This window comes from Equus quagga, chromosome 2, assembly GCF_021613505.1.
Source record: "Equus quagga isolate Etosha38 chromosome 2, UCLA_HA_Equagga_1.0, whole genome shotgun sequence".
Lineage (NCBI taxonomy): Eukaryota > Metazoa > Chordata > Mammalia > Perissodactyla > Equidae > Equus > Equus quagga.
The window spans coordinates 29,616,470-29,643,312 of record NC_060268.1 but is presented as its reverse complement, the minus strand read 5'-3'; the positions used below and the strand labels follow the sequence as shown (position 1 = coordinate 29,643,312).

At 36.0% G+C, this 26,843-nt stretch overlaps 2 pseudogenes; both read right to left on the bottom strand.

The window, feature by feature from the left end:
- Window positions 1-1,016: 1,016 nt before the first annotated feature.
- On the bottom strand, window positions 1,017-1,959 carry LOC124235092 (olfactory receptor 4L1-like; annotated as a pseudogene).
- A 7,126-nt stretch (window positions 1,960-9,085) lies between these two features.
- On the bottom strand, window positions 9,086-10,014 carry LOC124235091 (olfactory receptor 4K13-like; annotated as a pseudogene).
- Between the last annotated feature and the right edge of the window lie 16,829 nt (window positions 10,015-26,843).

Below are 26,843 nucleotides of genomic sequence, written 5' to 3'. Positions count from 1 at the left end.
AAACGACGGGCATATATAAGGGTTTCTTCATTTATTCTTTGTCCATGAGGACCAACATAACAGTACTGCTTTTACTTGATTCTTGAGAGATACATAAGAACAAATGTGAACACATAGATGAATGAAAGGATAAGGTAAAATGAGCTATGTGTAACTTATATGACAGGTGGGATTTCTATTTCCTTAAGAAAGACCTAGGTCGGCGGGGTGACACAGCGGTTAAGTTCACACATTCCGCTCTGGTGGCCCAGGGTTCACAGGTTCAGATTCCGGGTGGGGAATGGCACCACTTATCAAGCTGTGCTGTGGCAGGCATCCCGCATATAAAGTAGAGGAAGATAGCTGAGGGCCAGTCTTCCCCAGCAAAATAAAAGGAGGATTTGCGGCAGATGTTAGCTCAGGGTTAACCTTCCTCAAAAAAAAATAAAAATAAAAATAACTAAATAAAAATTAAAAAAGAAAGAGCTATGTGTTTCTTGTCAGTGGATGACTGTTACTGTTTGGATCGATCTACTCAAAGAAAGTAGCCTGTTTGCCTCGTTATAAAAGTAATATTTCTTATACATATTAGGAAACAAAAATGTGAGTCCATTTGCATGTGCTTGTGAGTTTAGAAAAGTTTATAAAATTTTTACACACATTTCATCAACTGGAGAATTTACCTGAAAGATCTCTAATTCTTAATTGAAAATAGACAAATTCATATTTGATTTCTCTTTAATAAAATTTAGTCTTGGACATTTCTGGGTTTCTAACTATACTTAGTGAGCCATTTTTTCTATTTGATTCTCTACTACATTTAAAAAATATTAAGCCAAACTGAATTGAATTTCAATTAAAATAATTATTATTCCAATAAAATTAAACATTATACACATACAGGGTGTTTGATAATCTCAATATACATCATGAATATTTTTAAAAATCTGCAAATAAAACAAATTAATACCAACTTATTCTGAGATGTAACATGTATGGGTTTTTCCTCTAAAAACCTTCATCATCATGATTGTTGCCTAGATGGTCTGTCTGGAGCTGATGTGTTGGGTTCTCAGTCTACTCATGGCTGCTTTCATCTCCTGATTCCTCAGAGTATAAATAATGGGGTTCAGTAAGGGTGTGATAACTGAATAAAACACAGAAACAAATCTATCCACTGAAGAGCTGCTAAATGGCCAAGCATAAATGAAGATACATGATCCAAAGACCAGAGTGACCACAGTAATATGAGCAGACAGTGTGGACAGAGCCTTGGAGAGTCCTCCAGAGGATCGCCATGGGACAGTTACTAGAATGACAGTGTAGGAAATGAGCAAGAGTATGAAGCAGAGGAAAGAGAACAGTCCCTGTCAGCAATTACCAGCAACTCCAGAACACAGGCCTCAGTGCAGCAAGCTTTAGAACTAGGGGAAGCTCACCAAAAATATTGTCCACTATATTGGGGCCACAGAAGGGCAAGGTGATAGTAAAGGCCATCTGCCTCATTGTCATGTGCACAAAACCAGCAGCCCACGACAGCAGGACGGAGCCCATGAGTACCCGGCGGTTCATGATGGTTGTGTAGCAAAACGGTTTGCATATTGCAATGTACCGATCAACAGCCATAACTGTGAGAAGAGTCATCTCACTGCCCCCTAAAAAGTGGAGGAGGACCATCTGAGCCATACAGCCCCACAAGGAAATAGTTTTATTTTCTCAGAGAACATCTGTGATCATCTTAGGGGTCATGATTGTGGAAATATGCATAGCAAGAAAGGAGAGATTTCCAACGAGGAAGTACACGGGTGTGGAGTGCAGGTGAGATTGAAAGGTTACGATGACCACAATGAGAAGGTTTCCTGACATAATTGCCGCATAGGCCAACAAAAATATGAAAGAAAAGAAAATTTCGAGTTCCCAAGTGTTGGTGAGTCTGAACAAAACAAACTCAGATACCATTGAGCTATTCATCACATCCATGTAGCCTAGGTAGGAGTTTTCAGAAAGTCTTTAAATCGAAGATAATGTGGAAAGGGTGATAATCTGTGGTAAATTTTTTTCAATTTCTTTTTTTTAAATATTGGCATCTGAACTAACAACTGTTGCCAATCTTCTTTGGTTTTTTTTCTGCTTTTTATCCCCAAATCCCCCCAGTACATATTTGCATATTTTTAGTTGTAGGTCTTTCTAGTTGTGGCATATGGGATGCCACCTCAGCATGGCCTGATGAGTGGTGCCATGTGCATGCCCAGGATCCGAACCAGCGAAACCCTGGGCAACAAAAGTGGAATGCTCAAACTTAACCACTCGGCCATGGGGCCGGCTCCCCGCAACTGTGATAAGTTTGAAGGTATGGGCATATAGAAAGTAGTATTTGATTCCTATAGAAAGAGAGAAGATGGGCATTTCTGAAAAATATATTTTAACTGATTAATACAAGCGACATTCACATCACTGCATTTTTTCAGCCCAAAAGGCCCAAAATATGAGAAATTTATTGTAAAATTTTGCAGTCAGAGATTGAACGTCCACATTGATTTACTGTTTGCATCATGAGTTCCTGAATCATGAGTTCAGTGGGTTAACGAGTAAAAGAGTCAAATGACTATTAGTCAAATGAGTTAGTTCAAATAGGAGTATAGTTGTGTAACGTTTTGGTGCCTAGTATTTAATCTTTTACTCCTTTCCCACTCTCTCATTTGAAATATTCAGATATGTGCATAAGAGTTAAACTGTATATCCACTCATCAGATTTCTTTAGGGAACTTTCTTCTATTAGCTATACTATGTTCTCACCTCTACTTTTTATCCCAAAGAGATATACCAGTGATTTCACTTATCCCTGAAGCTTTAAACTGGCTTCAGTCTGTCATATAGTCTTACCCCCGCCCCAAATTATAATCAAGTAAACTTCCTAGGAAGTTTCTGGATAAGAATATAAATGTTTTTCAGTGTCAAGGTTTCTCTCTCTACCTGCTTTCCTTCCTTCTTTCTTTTATTCTTTCTTCTTTTTTTTTTTTTTGAGTAGTGCTTTGTATCTCATACTTTGGTTCCTAAACAAAGGTCCTGACCTCCACCGTTTTGTCTTTTTGCATGTTTTCCTGAGTCTGTTGTTGCTGGGTTCCTGATTGGAGTTTTCTTTCTTGTCTCTTTCATTCTGTGTACAGATGTTCTCTGAACCACCACCAATCGTTTTACAAGCAGTGCTTATGTTTCCTTCGTTCTAAATGCTCATCTTCTTTGTACCCATTGCTTTCCTTTGACATGTCACACTTGTATGCAGAGTGACTATTGGCTATTATACTTGCTCATACATCCTTGACACTTGCACTTTACACTTCACACTCAATGTGTCTCACTTTTATCTACTTTTTAGTCTTGATTTAGATCTTTTGGTCCCAGCTTTCTTTTTCTTTTCTTGTTTTTTGAGAAAAAAACATTAATGAAACACACCAAACACACAAACACCCTTGCAGGACACTTGGCCCTAACCAAAACTTCCATGGAGACCTGTGGTCCACATCAAATATTTGGTCCTGTCTAAAACCATTTGGCATGGACAAAACATGCTCATGGACATTTTGAACATGACCAAATGTCAAGGGCCTTTTGGCATGGACCAAATGTCCTATGGGTGTTTTTGACAGGTCAAAATGTCTGCTAATCATAGACACAGACGTAGGTGCACACATCCACACACAAACACAAATGCATGTACTGATACCACCTTCTAGTGCTGGAGCATGAATTTTCATTTTTTGGCTCAATAGTTGACAAAATATTCAGAAGTTATCCTTTAGCCCAACTATCAGAATATAGAAAAAAATTGAACCAAAAGTCAAGATTTAATTAGTTCTGGCTCAACATTTATGAGACAAGTGTACTTTTAACTCTTTTGAACATTGATTTATTTTTCTATAAAAATAAAATAATGCCTACTTTTCAACCTCACAGATTATTATGAGACTCTAAAGAGTAACATATATGAAATATATTTGCATGTTTCATTGTATACACATAGGTGCTATGTATGTGCAGTGTCAAAATTCTGTCTTTAGCATTATCGCATTTTCTGGTGATTATAAGGCTACTCAAACTGATAAGGACCACAGAAAAATACTACGATGGAAGATTTGGTAAAAAAAGACTTAGTGTTAATGCAAGAATTTTTCTCTATTAAATATAAATGATTTAATTACCTAGTTGTCTACTTTATAAAGAACTATTGTCATGATCACTGGTATTCTATTTCATGCAGTAATTGGGTCTACACGTTAGTTATAAAATTGTTTTCAAAACTATGCAGTCTTCAGTCTCAAAATACTAATGGGAGAAAATCTTGAGGAGAACCATAAAGGTGATTAAGTAGTTTAATACATAAAATAAGAAAATTAAAAGCAAAAAAATTTATTGATTTAAGCTTTTTAAAAAATGTATAAGCATGTTTATAAAATATGTCCAGCTAAGTGTAGATATAGATGGATTCAAATCTGTTATGATAGAAGGAATCATTCTGTGTGAGAATTTGTACATATGATCAAAGATGAAATTTCTTTAAAATATATTTTTTTCTACTCAGACACAGGTAAAAATAGGTAAGAGTTACAAAAAAGAAAAAGAGTTCATCCTAACTTAACCCACAGTTAAACTTCAAATGGAAGATTTAAATTTTTGAGTGGTATGTATTATACAAATAACAGTGAACTGAAAAGGAATGGAAAATAATTGAATAAAACTGGATCAGGCAGGGTTTGGTTTCTTTCTAGCAGGAGCATTGCCTGAGAATGGGATGGATGGCCTGTGACTGGGGAGCCTAGCTCTTTCTGTGCCATTCATATGACTAAAAGATGAACAATTACTCCAGTCTTTTCAACTGTTGTTGCTTGCTAGGGGGAAAAAATATACGGAATGTTCAATACGGTGCATCTATATTCAGTAATAAAGTCATTTCCACAAAGAAACTTAAATAATGTATGTGGAAATGTTTAACTGATAGTTTTTTTGACAAGAATAAGGGCTATATGGTTCCTATTGATCTCAAGGTTTTTTTTTTTTTTCTTATGATTCCTTTTCATGAGAATGTTAAGCCATGTTTGGATGAGATAACTTAGGGGTAATATTCACTTATCTCAAAAAATGTTTAGAATGTGAAAAATTAGATTTGTTGTCAAAATGATCATTATAAACATTTTTCTAATTAAAAAATAAACTCATACATTTAATTTAAAAAGCTCAGTAGTATAAATACACAAAGGGCTTTGTTCTCATATATTGATGAAGTTTAAAATATTAAAATAATTGTTTTAAATTTAGGTAAACAAAGGCTGGTGGATTTAGAAAATTAGGAAATAGTCCTTCAATTGATAAATTACCAAAAATGAACATATTTTCAGTACAATTAAACAATTGTATTGATTAAAAGGTTATATAACTTCAAGGAAGAAAATAAGTTTAAATTTGAGGGGAAATTTTAAAAAAAGCACTGATCTAAATTAAGCATTTACTCACTTTGTATTCTGTCAGTATCTTCTGTGTTGAAATAAATACTCAATGTTGGAAAATAAAAACATAGATACGAAAATTAATATAAAATAAAATAAGTGAATTTTTCCCATTTTCTTGATCTGAGATTTTATTGAATTACATTTCAGACTTCCGCAGATGCTAAACTTAGCCAAGGAAAAACTTAATTTTTGCATTATTTTACCATATTCTAAATTATTTTTTTATTTCATAGGGATTAAACTAACCCAAGTGTATACACCGAAACACAAACTCAGACTGTAAAACTGACTGGTCAGATCAGGACCGTGAACAGTGTCTATTTATCCAGCACAGCCTGGCTCTTCTCACTGAAACTAGATACATTTGTCCAGATGCTAGTTGACCAAAATTATCTTTTATTCTTGGCTTATGATCAGAATAAAATTTCCATTCATTTTCAAGTTCCTTGTAAAATGTCTCCTCTTTTATTAAAGTATACAATTGCAGTATGTTGTCAGCACTGCTATTTAAACCTACCAGATTTAGCTGAGGAGTGGCCTCTTCGAAAACATGCAGACACAGTCAGATTCTGAATATATATTGCTTATTTTTGTTTTACCTCCATGAGCATACATGACAATCATTTGCAGGAAAAGAAAGAAAAAAGGAGAAGAAACATACGTGAGATGCAAACTAGTGATCAAGCCCCAGAGGGAATTATTAAAATAAACATGCTGGTGTTCCCTAGAGTTCAGAGCAAGGACTTATTCTCTCATTATTTAAATGGATTGTGAATTCACCAAGTGTATCAAGTATGTGAACTTTCTCTAGTAAGTGCTTTTCAGAGAGAGCACTAACTCAAGTGTTTTGATTGGTGGAGAGTGAGCACATTTATAGAAAATGGATCTAACATAGATGACAGGCTTGAGGAAATTATAATCTATTAATTCTATTTTATTAGTCTGAATATTTATAATTAATTTGATAATTAAATGCATTTATTCAAGTAAAATTAAAATGAACATTGTCCACACTGAGCAAGACTTATGGGGAAATACACAGACTATACACCAGTTGTTGTGTTTTTTTTTGAGGAAGATTTGCCCTGAGCTAACTGCTGCCAATCCTCCTCTTTCTGCTGAGGAAGCCTGACCCTGAGCTAACATCTGTGCCCATCTTCCTCTACTTTATATATGGGACGCCTACCACAGCATGGCATGCCAAGCGGTGCCATGTCCGCACCCGGTGAACCCTGGGCCACCGAGAAGCATAACATGCGAACTTAACCTCTGAGCCACCGGGCCAGCCCCAGATCAGTTCTTAATATAGAGAAAAATCTTTTACCATAGAAGGAGAGAGGGAGGGAAAAAGAAAGACAGTGAGAGACAGAGAGAGAAAGCAGGGGAAGCTTTCACCATGGTAATCAATGAATGATTAATAGTAATCAATAAATGACGAATTAGTGGAGTTTAGCGATGAACCACTCTGAAGATTTAAAGTTTCACTAAGTCCTTTATAATTATGTAGAACTTCATGATGGCTCAACAGTATCAAAGGAAGATCTTGGAGGCGACTCTAGTAGAACTTTTATGGAAAACAATTTATTTAAGGAAATAAAATTCTAAAGGCCAACTGAGTAACAATACATGATTTCAGATAAGCTCATTTGTTAGAGAAATTTTCTGTTTTTATTCTTGTATGTAAGTCTTCCATGTGTCTCCAACTATAATAATATTGAAAAGATTACAAGGAATTTAGGATAGTAAATATATGACAAACATGGTGCCACACTCATTTCCAAAGCGCAAGCATACATTGCTAGTAGATTTCTCACTCTTTCTGGTTGATCCTCTGAATTTTTTAAAAAATTTAGTTACCCATGCAGCCACTAGCAATTAGAATTGCATGAAAACGAAACTTTTTAAAAATCTTTCTTCTGAGGAGATAGATGTATGGCATGGTGTAGTGTGGCATTTGAGAAGATGTGTTCAAGAAAGAAAAGGATTCTTAAATATAGAAATTAGAAAGATAATGTGAACACAATATTGAATGGCCAAACTAGATTACCCAAACCAGTTGGGAAGGATGGTAAATGTAGGCTTTTTCAGAACAAAGCTGAAATGTTGGGGGCACATGGTCTGGTGCCAAACTAAAGCTGGGCAAGTTACATAAAAAGGAAGAAGGGGATAAAGAGGGAATATTCAAGGTACACTGTTATATAAAATAAAAGACATCAAAGGATGGTCTCCAAGATGTTTGCGTAATTTTAGATTTTGTATTTGCCTTTGAAGACCTCTTTGCAATGTTTCTGTAAACTCACTGTTTGTATCATTTAAAAAATTCAGGTTTACTACCTGAAACAGCCCACTAACTATTCCCTCTGCTTTCACTTTGCTACGTTACATTCTCCACTTAAGAAGACACAAGTATACCAAACTTTCAGTGTATATAGGATCCCATCACTCCCAATCTCAAAAGGCTTTAATGGCTTTATAATGCCAGTAAAAAAGGATCCTCTAGGCCCGAATACTCTGGTCTCTTCTTGTCTATAAAATCTCAGCACAGATCTTTCTTCCTTTTACTCATCAACCTCCTAGGTAAAGTTCTACCTTCAGTATCTACAAGCTCTGTCTCACTTCACAATGTCTATATACACTGGCCCTTCTGCCTAGAATGTTCTTTTCCCTGTTCAAATGTCTAATTCTTTGGCTTTCTTACTGTGTTGGTATAGATGTCTCCTCCTTACAGTGATCGTCTGAGTCCACCATGCCCAACATAGATCCTTCCCCCCATTATTCTCTCCAGGTCAGGGACCAGGTGCATATCATTAGCCAGGTATCCACATTGCTTTGGACAGTGATTGGTACCTAGTAAATATTTTTAAAAATGTTTTATTAATTACTCAATTCAGTTAAAAGAACATGGAATATCCGTGTTTTATGGTGTAGCAAGGTATAAAAAGTGGTTCATGGTTTTAATCTTTAATATTTCAGTTGATGTTGATTCTAAGAAAACTATTTGGATACTCAAAGATGTGTTTGAAATGTTCATTTCTAGGTGTATTTTTACATTGTACTAAGAATGATTAGCCTAATGAAGCCATCTCAGAAAGAATATTCTTCAAGTACTCATTCAAACCACAGATCCTCTTTGAAGCCTCCATAGGGTTGACATATATTGATAGATATTTTAACACCTATTAACTTACTAGGTAAAACATTAGAAATAAAAACTTTATACTTAACACCATATAGTGTGCTGTCTTATTAATGTTGCCTATTTTTACATATTGATTGCCTGAAATATTATTAAATTTTGTAGGAGGACATTATGCTTATGTATTTTAAACATACATCAGGACTTCTTCCCTGAATTCGGAGATTAAAGGAGGTACAAGGAGGTAATGAATGCATACTTATTTATGTATTATGCATTAGGTTGAACATTTGACATTAGAAGTTTAAATATAAAATGCCTTAATTACACAAATTTTGAGGGAAGAAAATTGATATCATTTAATATTTTCATTTCAATTATTTGAATAAATATTTAAGGCTCAAAGCCCAAAAGTAGCAAAGCACACAAAATAACCAGTTGTTATAAACAATATTTAGTGGATGAACTAGGAACAAATATGTTGCCTGCTCAATCTTTTAATGGCTGCCTTCATTTCCTGATTCCTCAGAGTATAAATAATTGGATTACTGAGGAGGGTGATTATAGATTAAAACACAGAAAGAAACTTATCTACAGAATAATTATTGAAGGGGAAAGCATAGACGAATAGCGAGACCAACACTTTGTGCTGCTGACCACAGTGATGTGAGCAGAGAGGGTGGACACAGCCTTGGAGGATGCACTGGAGGAGCGCTGCCAGATGGTGACCAGCCTGACAACACAGGCTATGAACAAGAGAATAAAGCAGATCAGGGACAGAAGCCCACTCTCTGAAATTATCAAGAGCTCTAGGATATAGATCTCAGTGCAGGCAAGCTTGATGACCAGGGGAAGGTTGCAGAAAATACTGACAACACTGGGACCCCAGAAAGATAAACCCACTGTGAAAATCATCTGGCTTGTGGTACGTATGAACCTAATTGCCCATGACAGCAATAGAAACACAATGAGCACTCTGAAATTCATGATGATCTTGCAGTGTAAAGGTTTGCATATGGCAATATAGCTGTTGATGGCCATAGCTGTCAAAAGAAACATCTCTCCTCTCCCAGTGTAGTGCATAAAGAACATCTGGGCCATGCAACCCCACAAGGAGATGGTCTTGTGTTTTCTAAGAAAGTCTGCAATCACTTTGAGAGTTGCTGTAGAAGAAAGACATTAGTCAAAAAGTGATAAAGTTGCCAGAAAGAAATACATGAGTCAGTGAGGGTGGTTATCAAATATTACAGAAATCACAATGAGGAAGTTTCCTACTATGATGGGTACACAGACAACAAAGAAGATTGCAAAAAGGAATATTTGAATTTCTTGAGAACTGAAAAGTCCCAGCAAGATGAACTCAGAAACACTTGATCTGTAATTTAGAAGACCCATTCAGCCTTTTGCATGAGTCTGTCTGTTGTCTAAAAGAAGAAAGAACACAGGAAATTTTAGGGTCTAACAAATCAGTGAACCCAATATTTACTTAAGCATCCTATTTCTTATTGAGGGAAATAACTGTTTCGGTAACACAACTGCTTTGTAGGTATTTTGCAGTTGGAGACACTTCACATGACCACACGACAGTAGGAAGTGTGGTGGCTATGGAGCCAACTAAATCAAATTTGTCTCTTGGTTAGTACAAGACAAGATCAGTTAGATATTTGAGAAAACTTGTCTCCCATTATGTTCAACTCCAGATTAGACTGCATGTGAGCACTTAATTTATCAGAAAGTTGGAGAAGAATTTTGAAAAGTATCACTGTGGGAGATTTTCATCTTTTACAGTTCTCAGGAAGTACATTTTTGTGACATCCTCAGTAAAAATTTTGTCATGTTAAAAAAAAAATTGTTAAAATCACATAATGTACATTATGCTTCCTGAAGAGATCTAATTAGAGAGCATAACCATATTGCTGATATAAAGCTGAATGTTGAAACAATTATATAGTTAACTGAGATCAAACCCAATTACTGAGGAAACATGAAGATTTTAGGCAATAATGCCCCAGATTGACTTAAAACTACAGACATCTTATTTAACGCCTAACTCTTCTGTTTATGTAATTAGACATACGAGTGTATCCCATGTGCATTCTGATCCAATGGTTGCAAAATTGGATCAAATGATCTTGCTATCTGCTATCCATTTTTAATTCTTATGTTTCCACACATAGTGAGTATATAGAAATAGCAAAATCACCATCATTACAACTATGAACTAAGGAGGTTTACCACTGTAGTGTTGTTCAACAATTCTCCATTTAAGAAGTGTAAAGAGTAAAGTGAATCATATGCCTTTGTGAAACTAAACTCAAAAATGTATGGTGTGTTGTTTTTACAGAGCGATGTCTTTGGATTAGTTACTTGTCTGCTTTAGAACTGTTTCGTCACAATGATTTTCTTTAGGTTCATTTAACCTTTAACTTTATCAAGGATGGAAATATAAATCATCAATTGTCTGAGGTGGACTCAGCTAATCCAAATGAAATTTTAAAAAATGCACATTTCCATTTAAAGGGAATATGTCAGCTCTCGATCTACATAAATCTACTTATTTCAGTGCCTCCCTGTTTGGCTGATTTTAGCTCTATTTTTCAAGTCTTATTCCAGGCTTGTTGCTCATCTCCAGTCCTTTCCTTGCCTTCATCAGAGCCTAGACCCAGACCTAGTGTCGATTATGAGAGAGGAAAACAGGATATTTGTGATTTGGGGAGTACATTTTAGCCTTTTAATCACATGCTTTAAATTTTGAAAATACAGTAAACCTAGTTAGCTATAATGAACATTTAATCATATGCACTTTCTATGTATGGTTACTATCACTAAAACACACATTTTATCATAAGCAGCCCATAGTCTAACCATTATGTTTGACACCAACTTTCAGAGTCACATAAAAACTTCCTTTCACAAGGTAATAGAATGGAAAATGGAAATCTTTGCTATATCTCATTTATAGATGTGAATCTTTATTCCCTCTTTGAGCTTTGTACTTTTACTGCAAGACAATGATGTTATCTAAGCTACAGTCTCTGGATCCTTTGTGTTTCTCTGATGTAAAAATAAGTAGATTTGCATGCATACATGGACCTGGCAAAGAGAGAGTCCTTAAAGTCCTAGCCAAGGCAATTTCTCTCACTTTTACTTTTTTTTACAACTGAATGAACGTTCAAAAATTTGGTTATTTTCAGACTTCTGTCATAAGAAAGTTAAATTTCCTCATATATTCCTCCAATAATTCCTGAGAAGTGTAATGATAGCTTCAAAATTTTCTGTGGTGACATTTTATGAGTTTCTAAGCCATGTACCAGGCAGTTGATCCTTGCAGTTCTATTATTTATCTCTCTTTAAAAATAACTCCATCCCTAAAAGTAAGTGGCAACTTTCTCTATATTATGCAATAATTCACAGAATAAAATCATTCAATTTGATCAGTGTAGCCAAATAATTTAAATATACTTAGATCTCTTTTCTGTAAGAATAATTTATTGGGCCTGGATTACAGGATTATTATCTTAATTCTCAATTCACATAGCATGGTAATTTTTGTATTTTTTTCTAATTGTAACAAAATCAAATTTCTTCCAGTTTAATATTTCCCTTTCCGCCTTCCCCTCAGTTATTATTTTGGCATTTGTATTTTATCACTTATGGACACATTTAATATTGTAAATGAAGGAAAATACTGTAACAGAAGTGGGATACAGGCAGAGTAACATGTCAGGGTTATGTAACCTACAAGCTTGCACTTGCACTTCGAAAGTAGCATCAATATGAAATCCCAGATGCTTAATCGTCATCATCCAGTGATTTTATTTTCTGTTCTGGACGTCAGAAGACAGCTGTATATAAATATATCCCTTGATAGCAGACATAAAGAAAAAAAAATCATTTGATTATTTCAGATTCCTCAGAGACTGGCAGTAAAAAAGTAATTGGGATTGTTAAAATAGACTTTTGACATTACGGAAAAATTTTTCACCTATCAAAGTGGCAATACTTTAAAGGCAACAATCAATAATCAAGAGGGTTTGGAAAGATGGTGCATTATGCGAAATTTTACTAGAGATGAATTGTTTTTTGAAATAGTTATTGTGGTTTGTGTTGTTAGGTTGTCTTTTCACATTGTTGATGGTTTCCTTTGCTGTGAAGTAGCTTTTTAGTTTGATGGAGCCTCGTTTGTTAATTTTTTCTATTGTTTTCCTTGCCTGGTCAGACATAGTACTTGAACATATGCTGCTAAGACCGATGTCAATGAGCGTACTGCCTGTGCTTTCTTCTAGAAGTTTCATGGTTTCAGGTCTTACATTCAAGTCTTTAATCCATTTGGAGTTACTTTTTGTGAATAGTGTAAGATAATGGTCTACTTTCACTCTTTTGCATGTGGCTATCCAGTTTTTCCAACACCATTTATTGAAGAGAATTATCTTTCTCCGTTGTATGTTCTTGGCTTGCTTATCAAAAACTAGCTGTTCATAGATATGTGGCTTTATTTCTGGGCTCTCAAATTTGTTCTGTTGACCTGTGTGTCTGTTTTTCTGCCAGTACCATGCTGTTTTGGTTAGTATAACTTTGTCGTATATTTTGAAATCAGGGAATGTGATACCTCCAGCTTTGTTCTTCTCTCAGGATTCCTTTGGTTCTTTAGGGTCTTTTGTTGTTCCATATAGATTTTAGGATTCTTCCTTCTATTTCTGTGAAAAGTGTTCTTGGAACTTTGATAGGATTCCCTTGAATCTGTGGATTTCTTTAGGAAGTATGGACATTTTAACTATGTTAATTCTTCCAATCCAAGAGAATGGAATATCTTTCCATTTATTTGTGTTTTCTTCAATTTCTTTCCACAGTGTTTTATAGTCTTCAGTGTACAGATCTTTCACCTCTTTGGTTATATTTAGTTCTAGGTATTTCATTCTTTGTGTTGCAATTATAAATGGGACTGCATTCTTAATTTCTCTTTCTGCTACTTTGTTGTTAGTGTACAGAAACTCAACTGATTTTTGTAAGTTGATTTTTTATCCTGCAATGTTACTGTATTGATTTATTGTTTCTAGACATCTTTTGGTGGATTCTTTAGGGTTTTCTATATATAAAATCATGTCATCCACAAATAGTGACAGTTTCAGATTTTCCTTTCCAATTTGGATCCTTTTTCTTTCTTTTTCTTGCCTTATTTCTCTGCCTGGGACCCCCAATACTGTGTTAAATAAGAGTGGTGAAAGTGAACATCTTTCTCTGGTTCCTGTTCTTAGAGGGATGGCTTTCAGTTTCTCCACTGAGAATGATACTAGCTGTATATTTGTCATATATGGTCTTTGTTATGTTGAGATACTTTCCTTCTATACCCATTTTATTTAGAGTTTTTATCATAAATGGATGCTATGTCTTGTCAAATGCTTTCTATGCATCTATTGAGATGATTGTGTGATTTTTATTCTTCATTTTGTTAATGTGGTGTATCACATTGATTGATTTGTGGATGCTGAACCATCTCTGCATCCATGGAATAGATTGCACATGATCAAGGTGTGTGATCTTACTAATGTATTGTTGTATCCGATTTCCTAGTATTTTGTTGAGGATTTTTGAATCAATGTTCATCATCAGTGATGTTGGCCTGTAATTTTCTTTTTTGTGTCGTCCTTGTCTGGTTTTGGTATCAGAGTAATGTTGGCTTTGTAGAATAGGTTTGGCAGCTTGCCCTCCTCTTCAGTTTTTTAGAGGATTTCGAGAAGGATAGATATGAAGTCTTCTTTGAATGTTTGGTAGAATTCACCAGGGAAGCCATCTGGTTCTAGACTTTTATTTTTTGGAAGGTTTTTGATTACTACTTCAATCTTCTTCCTGGTGATTGGCCTAATAAAATTCTCAATTTCTTCTTGATTTAGTTTTGAAAGGTTGTATAATTCTAAGAATGTATCCATTTCTTCCAGCTTATCCAATTTGTTGGCGTATAGCTTTTTGTAGTATTCTCTTACAATCCTTTGTATTTCTGAGGTGCCTACTTTAGTTTCTCCTCATTTGTTCCTGATTTTATTTATTTGAGCCTTCTCTGAAAAGAGCATTTGTAAGAAGATGAAGTTATCAACAATCTTGAATTCCATTCAAAAAATCAAGAAAGAAAAACACTGGACTAGTATCAAGGAAATCACTAACCAAGAGCAGCAAGCAAGTATAGCAAGGTCACAGCAAGGGTATGATACTCTCTCAAGATTCTTGTCTGGGAATGAGGAAGACAGAGGTTACGGTAGGCTAAAAATGATCCCCTTCAAAAGATAGCCACATCTTAATCCCTGGAACCTATGAACATTAACTTTATGGAAAAAAACGAAGGGGTCTCTTTAGTTGTGATTAAATTAAGGATCTTGACATGGGGAGATTATTCTGGATTATTCCAAGTGGGTTGTAAATGTAGTCACAAGTGTCTTCATAAGAGACAATCAACAGGAGATTCAAGAGAGACACAAAAGGAAGAGGCAATGCGATCACAGAGGCAGAAATTGAAACGATGCTGCCACAAGCTATGGAACACCTGTGGCCACCAGAAGATGGAAGTAGCAAGGAAAGCATTCTCCCCTAGAGCTTCTGGAGGAGACATGGCCCTGCTGACATCTTTATTTCAGCCCAGTGAAATTGATTTTCAAATTCCAGGCTTCAGAGCTGTTAGAAAATAAATTTCTATTTTTTTAAGCCATCAACTTTGTGCAAATTTGTCATCACAGCCATAGGAAACTACTACAGAGATTAATCCATAATTAGAAACAAAGTGGTTTCAAGGGTGAAGTTTTATTTGTTTTGTGTTTTTAAGCATAGGAGAGATGTGGCCATATATGAATATTGATATAAGGAAACCAGTAGAGAGGATGGGTTAAAGATGTTGGACTGAGAGGGAGTAATTGACAGACCAAGGGCACTGCAGAAATAGACAGGAATGAGATCTAGAACTCATTCATAGAAAAAGCCTTGCGCCTTTGTTATCCTGACTCCATCTAGCCAATCAAATTCTCTCTCCTAGAAACTGAAATTTAGGATTCATAAATGCTTGTCAGACTCTGCTGTACACTTAAACTAAAGTGATGTAGTTACAGAGGTGGGACATAGAAAGAGTACAAATGAGAGACCATATGACCTCAGAGAGTTGGAAGAAAAAGTGACTTTAATTCCTTCTGCTGCTCCCATTTTGTTCTAGCTCTTGATGGCTCTGTTCTTGAGTTCCACAAAATAAATCTGCATGAAAATAACTTCTCTCTTCTTGTTTCTGTAAATTGCAGCCAAAATTTGACTGAGAAATTAGCAGGATTTGGTTTTAAATCCAAGTCAATCATTTTCTAAGTATATAACTTTTAGACTGAAGCTTCTTCATTTACGAACTGAGGATAACAGAACTTACCTTATAGAGCTCCAAGAGCTTCAATTCAGAACATATGTGAAAACCCTGGAGTGTGTGTAGATGCTCAGTTATTAGTAGTCCCTTCCCCTTCACCTAGAGATGGCTTGAGGAAAACAGAAAATTCTGCCCAGATAGTTTATTTTATATATTATATATAGCACTAAGCACTAGGGAACAGATACTGAAGAAAATCCCATGACAAAAAAATGGTTGTAAATTATAGAAAAGCCTGAAGCTTCCTGTGGAAATCTGAGATACGATGAGTCATAATGCAAAATGAGCTTTCCATCCAAGGCAGCCATATGAACGTCTCTTCCCAGTGTGTCTTCCAATCAACCCTGCCTCTGTTTCTGCTCTCATCCATCCCCAAATAGTTACAAAGTCACAGCTCACTTAGCAACTTATCACGGGAACTCTGTCAAAGCAGTAAATATTGTTCCTATGGCCTTGTTTTTGTGGTCCTAGGAAACAATTCCCTTGGCTAAATGTACTCAGGATGGTAATCTCAGGTCTCTACAGCAGCATTTAAGTAACTTTTCAGTGCTGCTGATTACCTACTTTTCCTGCTACTGAAGTATTACATATGGATTTTTATGCCACATGATAACATTTCCAAGGCAAGAGTTCTGCATTCTGTGGTCCTCTAACTCCATGATCATTTCAACGTTGGTCCAGGTGGGTTAGATGAATGGAAATGATCTTTGATGCAGATCAGAATTTCAAGAGGAAATTCACACAGCAATGAGAGAGGGAAATCTAATCAACTAAAATAAATGACTCAATTCTGTTATTCAATCTGGATATTTCAGCAGATAAACTCACAACAAAAATATGGACTACAGCAGAATGAGTGAAGTCAAATCATGACTTCTTGTTCCAAATTGGAAATGTTATTCTAGTGACATCTGCACAGATGTCTTGAGTGTTGGTCTCCAAGCAAAGAATAAAGTAGGAGCAGAAGATCTGGGTCCAATTGGAGTGAAAGGTAAAGAATTTTGGACAATGCTGAAGCAACTGGCTTTGATACAATATGATTTCCTGAGCCAAAGACTAGGACGCAAATATTGAACCATCACAGCAACAGAAGTGTGGTATAGTGCAAATAACTTGAATTACCTGGAAGCTAAGGGCCAAATATATTATTTCTGGACCTACCATCAACTTATTCCCTAGCTTCAGCAAAGCTATTTATCCTCCTTGTACCTTGGTTTCCTTCAGTCTAAAAGAAAAGGATTTTACAGTCACTAGCACAGTTTCATGCAGGCCTTAGCAACAACAGCCTTCTACAAAGCTTGCTTGATTGACAGAGTTGTCAGCAAGCAGCTCCAGTGTCCATCCCTGGACATCTTTCTGTGCTTCAGAATAGTGTCCTGGGCTCTTTCTACCCATCTCTAGAGGTGTGTTCTAGTGGAGAAACCTCTAGGACGATCAGTTTCAGATTATTTTTTGCAAATTTTATTATTTTCCAGTAATTCTAATTTAAACTCAACCTTGTTAGTAATTTGAGACTAAAGTTAGCAGGGAGAGGATTACAAATATTTATCTGAGTAACCCCAAATAATGATCTACTTTAAAAGATACTCTAGAGTTGTCAGCCTTGCTTGAATTGGTAGTAAGCTCCTATTATTTATAATTTGTTTGCTATTTGTGTTGGCCAGCACTAGGATGAGCAGACCTAAGAAGAGAAGAGAGGCAACTGGTCACTAGATGATCTCTGAGGAATCTCTGATTTCTTATATTTTAGTGGTGGGAGTGTGGGCAGAAGTGAGTGCTCTGTGTGAAACAAAATCACGGGATTCAGGACACTACAAAGGCACACTGGAATTTAGTTGCTGATCACTATTGATAAGCTGCTTTCCTTTCACAGAAGAGAGTTAAGTGGACAGTTTCAGCCTGTCTTCGCTGAAAAGGTAAGATACAAACTACTATTCTGCCTTTGTTTAAAAGGGAAGATGTTTAGAGGAGTCAAATACAAAGTATGGCACCTAGAGACCTCAAGCTTTAGTACACACAGAACATGAAAGACTGGCTAGGAAGTATTGCCACCAACAATGGGTATATAATCCTCTTCTCCAACATTTTACCAACACTAGGAATTATCCAACTTTTAATCTTTACTAATCTGACATTAAAAAAATATGATCCGTATTTTGGAAGATAAAATAAGGTCTTGTGTAAAACTTAAATAGTGTTCGGGCTTGAGTGGGAATTGGAAGCATTGGTAGAATAACTTTCAGCTTCCAGGTGAATAATTTAGAATTCAATTATTACCAGATACATTGCATCACTGGAGAGGTTGCTGATGATAATCCCTGTGAAAGGAACCAAACTGATTCAAAGTTTAAGTACTTTTTATGAATGTGAATATTGTTTATATTGTTATGAAGAAAATGTTAAAGAAGACATTTTAAAGTCATATTTAAAAGACTTTATTTATAGTGGCAGATTTTTAAATAGTGGTCTTTGTTAGACCACTATTATAACACTGTCATAATTGATGTTTTTGGTTTGGTTACCATAAATGAAGAAAAATGTATCTTTACCTAATGTATGTAAAAGTAAGAGTATCAAAGAGGACTTCATGGATTGAGGTTTGCAGAGTGGACTGTTGAAGGATGGGAAGAATCAGAGAGACATAATGAAGGCAAAGGCATTGCAGGCTGAGTGAAGGATGTAGGGGGAAGCTGTGAGTTGGGATATTTCAGTGCGTGTGTGAGAGAGGGTAGATGCCCTCTGAGTGCATGTCCAGGGAAGAGGAAGTAGTTTAGCTGAGTGCGGGGTATAGGGAGGAGGATAGTAGTACAGCTAATTCTGAAAATCTTAGGAGTAGCTTTGGTATTTGCTTTAATTTGGGAAATATATTATGAATCCATCTTTGTAAGCTATGAATCTCTGAGGACACAAACTGTGTAACTTTCCATATTCACATATATTGACCTTCCTGTAAAAGTGAAATTGATGTATGTTCACTGCAAAAACTTAAGATAGTAGGTAAGAGCATAAAGTGAAAAGTAAAAGATCCCTTCCTTCTCCTGCATCATTTTCTCAACTCCACTTCTTAGAGATAATTAATGTTAACATGTTTTTGGTGTGAATCAACCATGGCAAAATCTATCCACTTATTGTTTTAATTTATGTAACTTTACATATGTAATTTGTTTATTTTTTTTTTTTAATAGCCAGATGGGAGAAGGTGAGTGCAAGGTACTCCCTCCCCCTTCCTCCTATCTATCCTGTCTTGTACATTTAGGTCTACCTTAGCACGATAAACGGCTGCATAGTACTAAATGGAAGGGATCTAAGTTACATGATTTAAATAATCCCATGTTTCTGCTCATTTAAGTTGTCTTCATCCTTTTGCTCTTGGAAGCGACAGTGCTTCAGTAAACATCTCTGTATCTGCAGCAGTTTGTTCATTTGCACACATACAGATATCCAGAGATTTTTTTCTAGAAGTAGAATAGCTGAGTCAAAGAGTATGAGCAAATAAAATTTTGGAAGTTATTGATAAATTGGTAAACATTTTGTCAGTTTACTCTCCCATCACCAGTTATGACACTATCTGTTTCCACATTTCCCCTCAAGCCCTGAATTTTGTCAATTGTTTACATTTCTGCCAATCTGATAAGACAAAACTGCTGTCTTGTTATTTGAGCATGTGTTTATTTAATTAGGAAGGAGGTTATACATTTTTATATATAAGTAAACAGAACCATGTGTAAAGCCTCTGATATTTTCACTCTTACTCTTTGTCTTCTGCTTGGGATTTATGACTCATCATTGTCAGTCTGGTCCACATTCTTTCCTCCGTCCACCGCTAGTCAGAATCTCCTCCACAGAACCCATATTGGGTCACTTTCTCTTGCACTTATCCTCTGCCTCTGGGATGGTGAATGCCTTTCTCTGGCATCCTCTACTCCTATCTTTCCTTCATTCTTCTAAATAACTCATCTTGTCTTCTTGATTTACAGAGAAGAGAAATTTACATCTCAGGTCTTAAAAAAATACTAAGGATTTTGAAAGAACTTGCCAATGTCGTCACAGATATGGTATCAATATACTGAGAGATGTCCAAATTATGAAATCTGTTCTTATTTAATCATTTCATATAGTTATTTATAAAATCAGTTTCTCTTTGACATCGGTATGAGCAGCATATTTTCAAGTCCCATGTCTGACCGGGCAGGGGAAGCAAAAGAAAAGATGAACAAATGGGAGTACGTCAAACTAAAAAGCTTCTGCACAGCAAAAGAAACCATCACCAAAACAAAAAGACAACCTAACAATTGGGAAAAAATGTTTGCAAACCATATGTCAGATAAGGGGTTAATATCCAAAATATACAAAGAACTAGTACAGCTCAACAACAAAAAAAACAACAATCCAATTAGAAAACGGGCAAAAGATCTGAACAGAGATTTCTCCAAAGAAGATATACGGATGGCCAACAGGCACGTGAAAAGGTGCTCAACATCATTAGCTATCAGGGAAATGCAAATCAAAACTACAATGAGGTATCACCTCACTCCGGTCAGAATGGCTATAATTAACAAGACAGGAAACAACAAATGTTGGAGAGGATGTGGAGAGAAGGGAACCCTTGTTCACTGCTGGTGGGAGTGCAAACTGGTACAGACACTATGGAAAACAGTATGGAGTATCCTCAGAAAACTAAGGATAGATCTACCATATGATCCAGCTATCCCACTACTGGGTATTTATCCAAAGAACTTGAAAACCTAAAGCCCTAAAGATACTTGCATCCCTGTATTCATTGCGGCATTATACACAATAGCCAAGACGTGGAAGGAACCTAGGTGCCCATCAAGGGATGAATGGATAAAGAAGATGTGGTATTATACACTATGGACTACTACTCAGCCATAAGGAATGATGAAATTCGGCCATTTGTGACAACATGGATGGACCTTAAGGGTATTATACTGAGTGAAATAAGTCAGAGGGAGAAAGTCAAATACCGTATGATCTCACTCATAAGTGGAAGATAAAAACAACGACAAACAAACACATAGAGACAAAGATTGGATTGGTGGTTACCATAGGGGAAGGGAGGTGGGGGATTGCAAAAGGCGTGATTAAGCTCACATGTTTTTGGGTGGTGAACATGATGTAATCTACACAGAATTTGAAATATATTATGATGTACACCTGAAAATAAACAAATAAATGAAAGAAAAAAATCAGTTTAATTTATAGTCATATATGACATATGACAATGAAATAATGACAGTTAAAAATACAACAGACCTACCCATCCAAAAAAGTTAAACCGTCATAATTCTGTGAAATATTTATGGACAATGAAATATACAACAGAAGAAGATATATATTTCTTTGTGACTGAAATGATCTCCAAGGACATACATCAAACTTTGCTTAGTTTTCTGACAATTATCGAATTTCCCAAGATTAAGATCAGTGACATTTCTTTTAAATCACTTTCTCCTCACTCTCCTATTTCAGGTAGGATGAGAGTTGTCACAGCTGACAGAGGCAAAGAATGAAGCCAATCATTCTGTGGCGTCTGAATTTTCTGTTCCCAGGACTCTGAGTTTGTGTTCTTGGGATTCTCCAACTCATGGGAGATCCAGCTCCTCCTCTTCCTCTTTTGCTCTGTGTTCTATGTGGCAAGCCCGATGAGAAACCTCCTCATTGTGCTAACTGTGGCCTCCAACCCTCATTTACAGTCCCCCATGTACTTCCTACTGGCCAATCATTCTATCGTGGACTTGATATTTTGCTCCTCCACAGCCCTCAAGAAAATGTATGATCTCTTAAGGAAGTGTAAAACCATCTCTTTTGGGGTCTCTCGTAGTTCAGATCTTCTTACCCGTGCAGATTTGGGCACTGAGATGGTGTTGCTGATCATCACAGCCTTTGACAGATACAGTGCCACATTTAAGCCTCTTCACTACCTGAGCATCAAGAGCCCATGGAGTTGCATTTTATTTTAGTGACTTTCTGAGTTATTGGCCTTATTCATTCAGTGACTCAATTGGTTTTTGTTGTAGACTTGCCTTTTTGTGGTCCTAATGAACTAGACAGCTTTTTTAGTGACCTTCCTTGACTTGTCAAACTTGCTTGCATAGAGACATACACACTGGAATTCATGGTTACTGCCAATAGTGGCTTGCTTTCTGTGGCCACCTTTTTAATTCTGATCATCTCTTACATCTTTATTTTGGTGACTGTTCAGAAAAAATCTTCGGGTAGTATATCCAAAGCCCTCTCCACTCTATCAGCTCATGTCACTGTGGTTGTTTTGTTCTTTGGGCCATTAATCTCTTTCTATGTGTGGCTATTTCCCACCTCACATTTGGATAAATTCCTTGCCATTTGTGATGCAGTTATCACTCCTTCTCTAAATCCAGTCATCTAAACTTTTAGGAAGAAAGAGATGAAGGTGGCAATCATGGCTATGCACTCAGGTTGTGAATGACAGTAAAATCTCTTAAACTGAGGATGTATAAAAAGGCAAACTACAGTAGATTTTCTGATGGATATTAACTAAATAAGGTATGTTAAAGGTAAACAGAATGTCACTATCTACTACTAGTAAGTATTGCTGCCTATCCTTCATTTTTCCTCTCCTAATTGAATTTTGTTGTCAACCTCTGGACTCTGCTTATGAAAGAGACTTTAAGACTAAATGTTGTCACTTTCTTATCTCACCAGTAGTCTTAGCACTATATAGTGCCAAATAGAATTAATGGAAATGTTAAACTATACCCCTTGAATGTCAGTATGTAGCTTATTGTCCACTTTCTATTTTTCCAGTGTTAAGTAAACTATTTTACTTTAAATAAAAATATTAATTTTTACTACATCTGATTTGTCTTACTACAACTGATTTGTTTTCTATATTTCAGCTCATTATCTCTTAGCTTCCCTCATTATTTTATTGCTAATCTGACATTTTCAGAGTCCAGTAAGAAGACAGAAACCATACCAGTTTTTTTGAACAGAGAAAGCTTGATACAAAGAGTTGTTAAATAAGTATAAGTTGTCAAGTAGTTATTTGTAAAAGATGAACTCTAAGATATCACAGACATAGCATTTATAAGAAGCAGCTTTCACCCATAGGTATGGAAAATAAAGGGAAAAGGTTAGAAATATTACAATTTGAAAACAAAACAAAAAAAAAGATTAAAAGCTTAGAAGACGGACCTGTGGAATTGAAACTCAAATATCTGAGGAGGGGATCCTGCTTTGCTGGCGCAAGTGTCTCTGAGCCTAGAGGAGGGCCTGTGGCGGAGGGACACAACCCCTGAGGAAGGGGAGCCGCTGGGTAACACAAGCGTTCTAAGGCGAGTGTGATGAGACGAGTTCCTCTAGTGCTGGAAAAACTGTAACTGGAGTCATCCTCTGCTTTGGAAAGAAACCAAGGTTGCTGAAGTGAAGAGTGTGGTTGGGTGACGCTCACAGGCACAGTAAGCAAGGAAGAAGCCCACAAGCATCAAACAGGAATCAGCAAGTAAGTCCCGTTTTCCCCCTTCAGGTTTGCAATCTCCCTCTAGTGCTCTCTAATGGCAGAGCTGACAAAAAAAAGAAATGTAACAGATTGTAGACAGGTACTTTAGAGCTGGAAGATAATATAGCACATGTAGTTGTATAGCTTATTCAGCACACATAGTTATATAGCTTATACAGCTCATGTAGTTACGTATATAGCTTACGTAAACTTTATATAGCACATATAGTTACCTAGAAAATTATTAAAATTCAATAAAGAGCATACAGGTTTTGAATATTCAAGTAAATTTTACGTTTTATCATACAATTTCCTTATTTTAGAAAGTCTCAGGTACTGAAAAATTAACTAATTAGCTCAAGATTGTAAAAGAAATGTATGGAAAATACAAATCTAGGTTGACAGACTCCTGGTCTTTTGCTGTTTTCTATCATTTTAGATCTTCTTTCCTCAGTTAGTAAGCCTCATGTCTCTTTAGACTGTTAATTTTTCACTGACAGGCACCACTGTAGTATGCACCTTGTGTCTTGAATGTCCATTTGTCAAATAGCATAGTTTCAACAAATGTCCACGAGTGATTTGCACTTAATATATCTACTCAGCCCTGGTTTATATTTCTTTTTCTGATCCTATGTTTCCTTTTTAAGTAAAGCTTTTATTTTGGAATAATTTTAGATTTACAGAGAAGTTGCAAAGACAGTCCATACAGTTCCCATATACCCCTCCCCCAGTTTTAGTTTCGCTTTCCTCTAATATTATTATCTTATGTTTCCAAGACTGAGAAATCAACACTGATACATAATTATTAACTAAACACTAGAGTTTATTCAGATTCATCAATTTTTCCATTAACGTCCTTTTTCTATTTCAGTGTGCAATCCAGGATACCACAGTACATTTAGTTGTCATGTCTCCTTAGTCTCTTCTGGTTTGTGAGTTTCTCTGTCTTATTTTGTTAATCATGGCTGTGACAGCTTTGAGGATTATTGGTCAGGTAATATTCAGAAAGTCTTCAATTTTGGTTTGTCTGAAGTTTTTCCTCATTATTAGACTGGAGTTCTGGGTGTTTTAAAGAATATCACAGAGATGAAGAGGCTTCTTTTTTTTCATTTTTACCAAATCTTATCAGGAGGTACATAATAGTTGCATGTCATCACTAGTGATGTTAAACTTGCTCAGTTGGTTTGTTATCTGTCCTAAAGAGAAGTGACTTATTGGATGTTACTTCTGCCGTTTGCATTCTTTCTTCCTACTTGAGTAGTCAATCCCTTACCCCCAGTTATCTAAGGAATTAATGATGGTTTATCATGATTTTTGCATATGTAACATATTTATTGGGGGGGGGGGTGTCTAAGCAACAGTTTATTTCAACCCCGTTCCACCTTGGTTGGACTATAAAGGCAAGCTGTATGCATGATTGCTTATGGTCCTCTTCCCTTGCTCCATCTTTGATTCAGTTACTTTCGCTTCTATCCATATGGAAATACTGACCCCTCTCTTTTTGATTTTCCTGATCTTTTATCTTTAGAATTGATGTCTGTATCTCAAATCTCTGTCTGTCAACTCTTAGTTTTCCTTAGCAGTTCTCCTTGGTGTGTCTTTGGTAGTGTAATCACCTCAGCCATCTCCTAGTGCCCCAACATTTTATCCAGGATCTCTCGTCCAATTCTACTTGAGTGAGTATTTGGATATTACATCATGAATCTCTGAAACATAACTGTTGCCATAGTGACACAGGTGAATTAATGACTCCTCTCTGTAACCTCAGCCTGGGGTTCAGGACAGTGAAGAGGAAAATTGCCTTTTTTCCCTCCAGATATTATTTCTACTGCTTGAATTTACTCCTCATTTAGATTAGCCATTTACTTTATATGCATTATTTGTTCTATGCCATAAAGGAATGATTAACAAAATAATAATTACTAGTTCAGAAGCCAATGCTTCTTATGGCATCCTGGGGCACAGTCATGGTCATGGCTGATCTTCAGGGAGATGTGTACTAGAGTGTTCATTGTAGTGTTGCTTTTAGCACAGGGAAGGATCCCAAATATGAAATAACTGTATGGTCTAGGCACTGACCCATAAAAACAGATGCTTGCCTCAGAGTTGGAGCAGGATCCTAGAGACCCCTGCTTTTCCAGGCATTAACTTTTAGTAGCTCATTTCTAAGGAATTCTGGGGAAGGAACTTGGACGGCAGTGGAACCTCAAGGGACTTGTGTCAGCGGCTGTATTCTAACCAGTATACACATAGTTTAGAATTTTAACAACTGGTTGTTTTATCATACAGCTGTGTTCCAGCTGAATATTAACTTTCTTGGGATGTGGGGCTTGGAGAAGTTGGAGGATCATTTAAACTTGTACAGTCGTATGCAGTGGCCCTGAAAAACTTGGAGAAAATCTGCGTGTCTGCCCTTAGGTGATCAGACAGGGCAAAAGTAGTGCATCCTCGCTATGGATTACTATGAAGCATTTGGAAATGATAGACTAGATGTACACATAGAAACATGAGATAAGTTAGCAAAGAAAATTGGAATATATATAAATATATTCTATATGCATATGCATATAAAACAGTATACATGTTTCATGATGGCACAGACAGCACCGGAATGCATTTTACAAACATTAGAATGGTTGCCTCTGAGGGAAAAGAACTGAAAATGAAGACTGGAGATTAAAGGGAATAAGCAGCAAACAAGAGAGTGACCCAAAATAAACCAATGCTGATAATGTACCATGGATTGAGGAATATGATTACCTCAATCTTCTGCACCTGAGGCTAAAAAAGACCGAAGGAAACAAATTGAGTTGCTTCCTCTCAGTATTTTGAAGTGAACCTCCTTATTCATATTATTCCTACCTCCAAATCACGGGCACAGTAAGGAACAATGGAATTATTTAAATGAGTGAATTCGTTTGTTAATTTCAACAAATAAATATTAGGTCCCCTTGACTGCAAGAAACTGTACAAGTTGCTTTGGAAGAAACAATATAAGTTAGACAAAGCTTGAATTTTCAAAATACTTATTACAATGTGGTAAATTTATTATTTATAAAAGTCACATTACAAGCTATTTTTAAAGTTACTGTCTTGCAGTTTTTTCTTTAACTTGCTTAGTTTATTTACCTGTAGTGGAAATTGATATTTATAAAGTTTTTCTATACAATTTGTGTGCATCCTTTGGAAAATGAATATTATCAAATTACCTAGGGATGCTGTCATTCATCGTGATAGGGTTTAACTTGTCACAGAAAATGACAGACATTGATGTTCTTAAAGATTCCAGCGTCATTCCTCCCTCTTGTGATTCATTATTAACATTTCCACTTTGTAGCT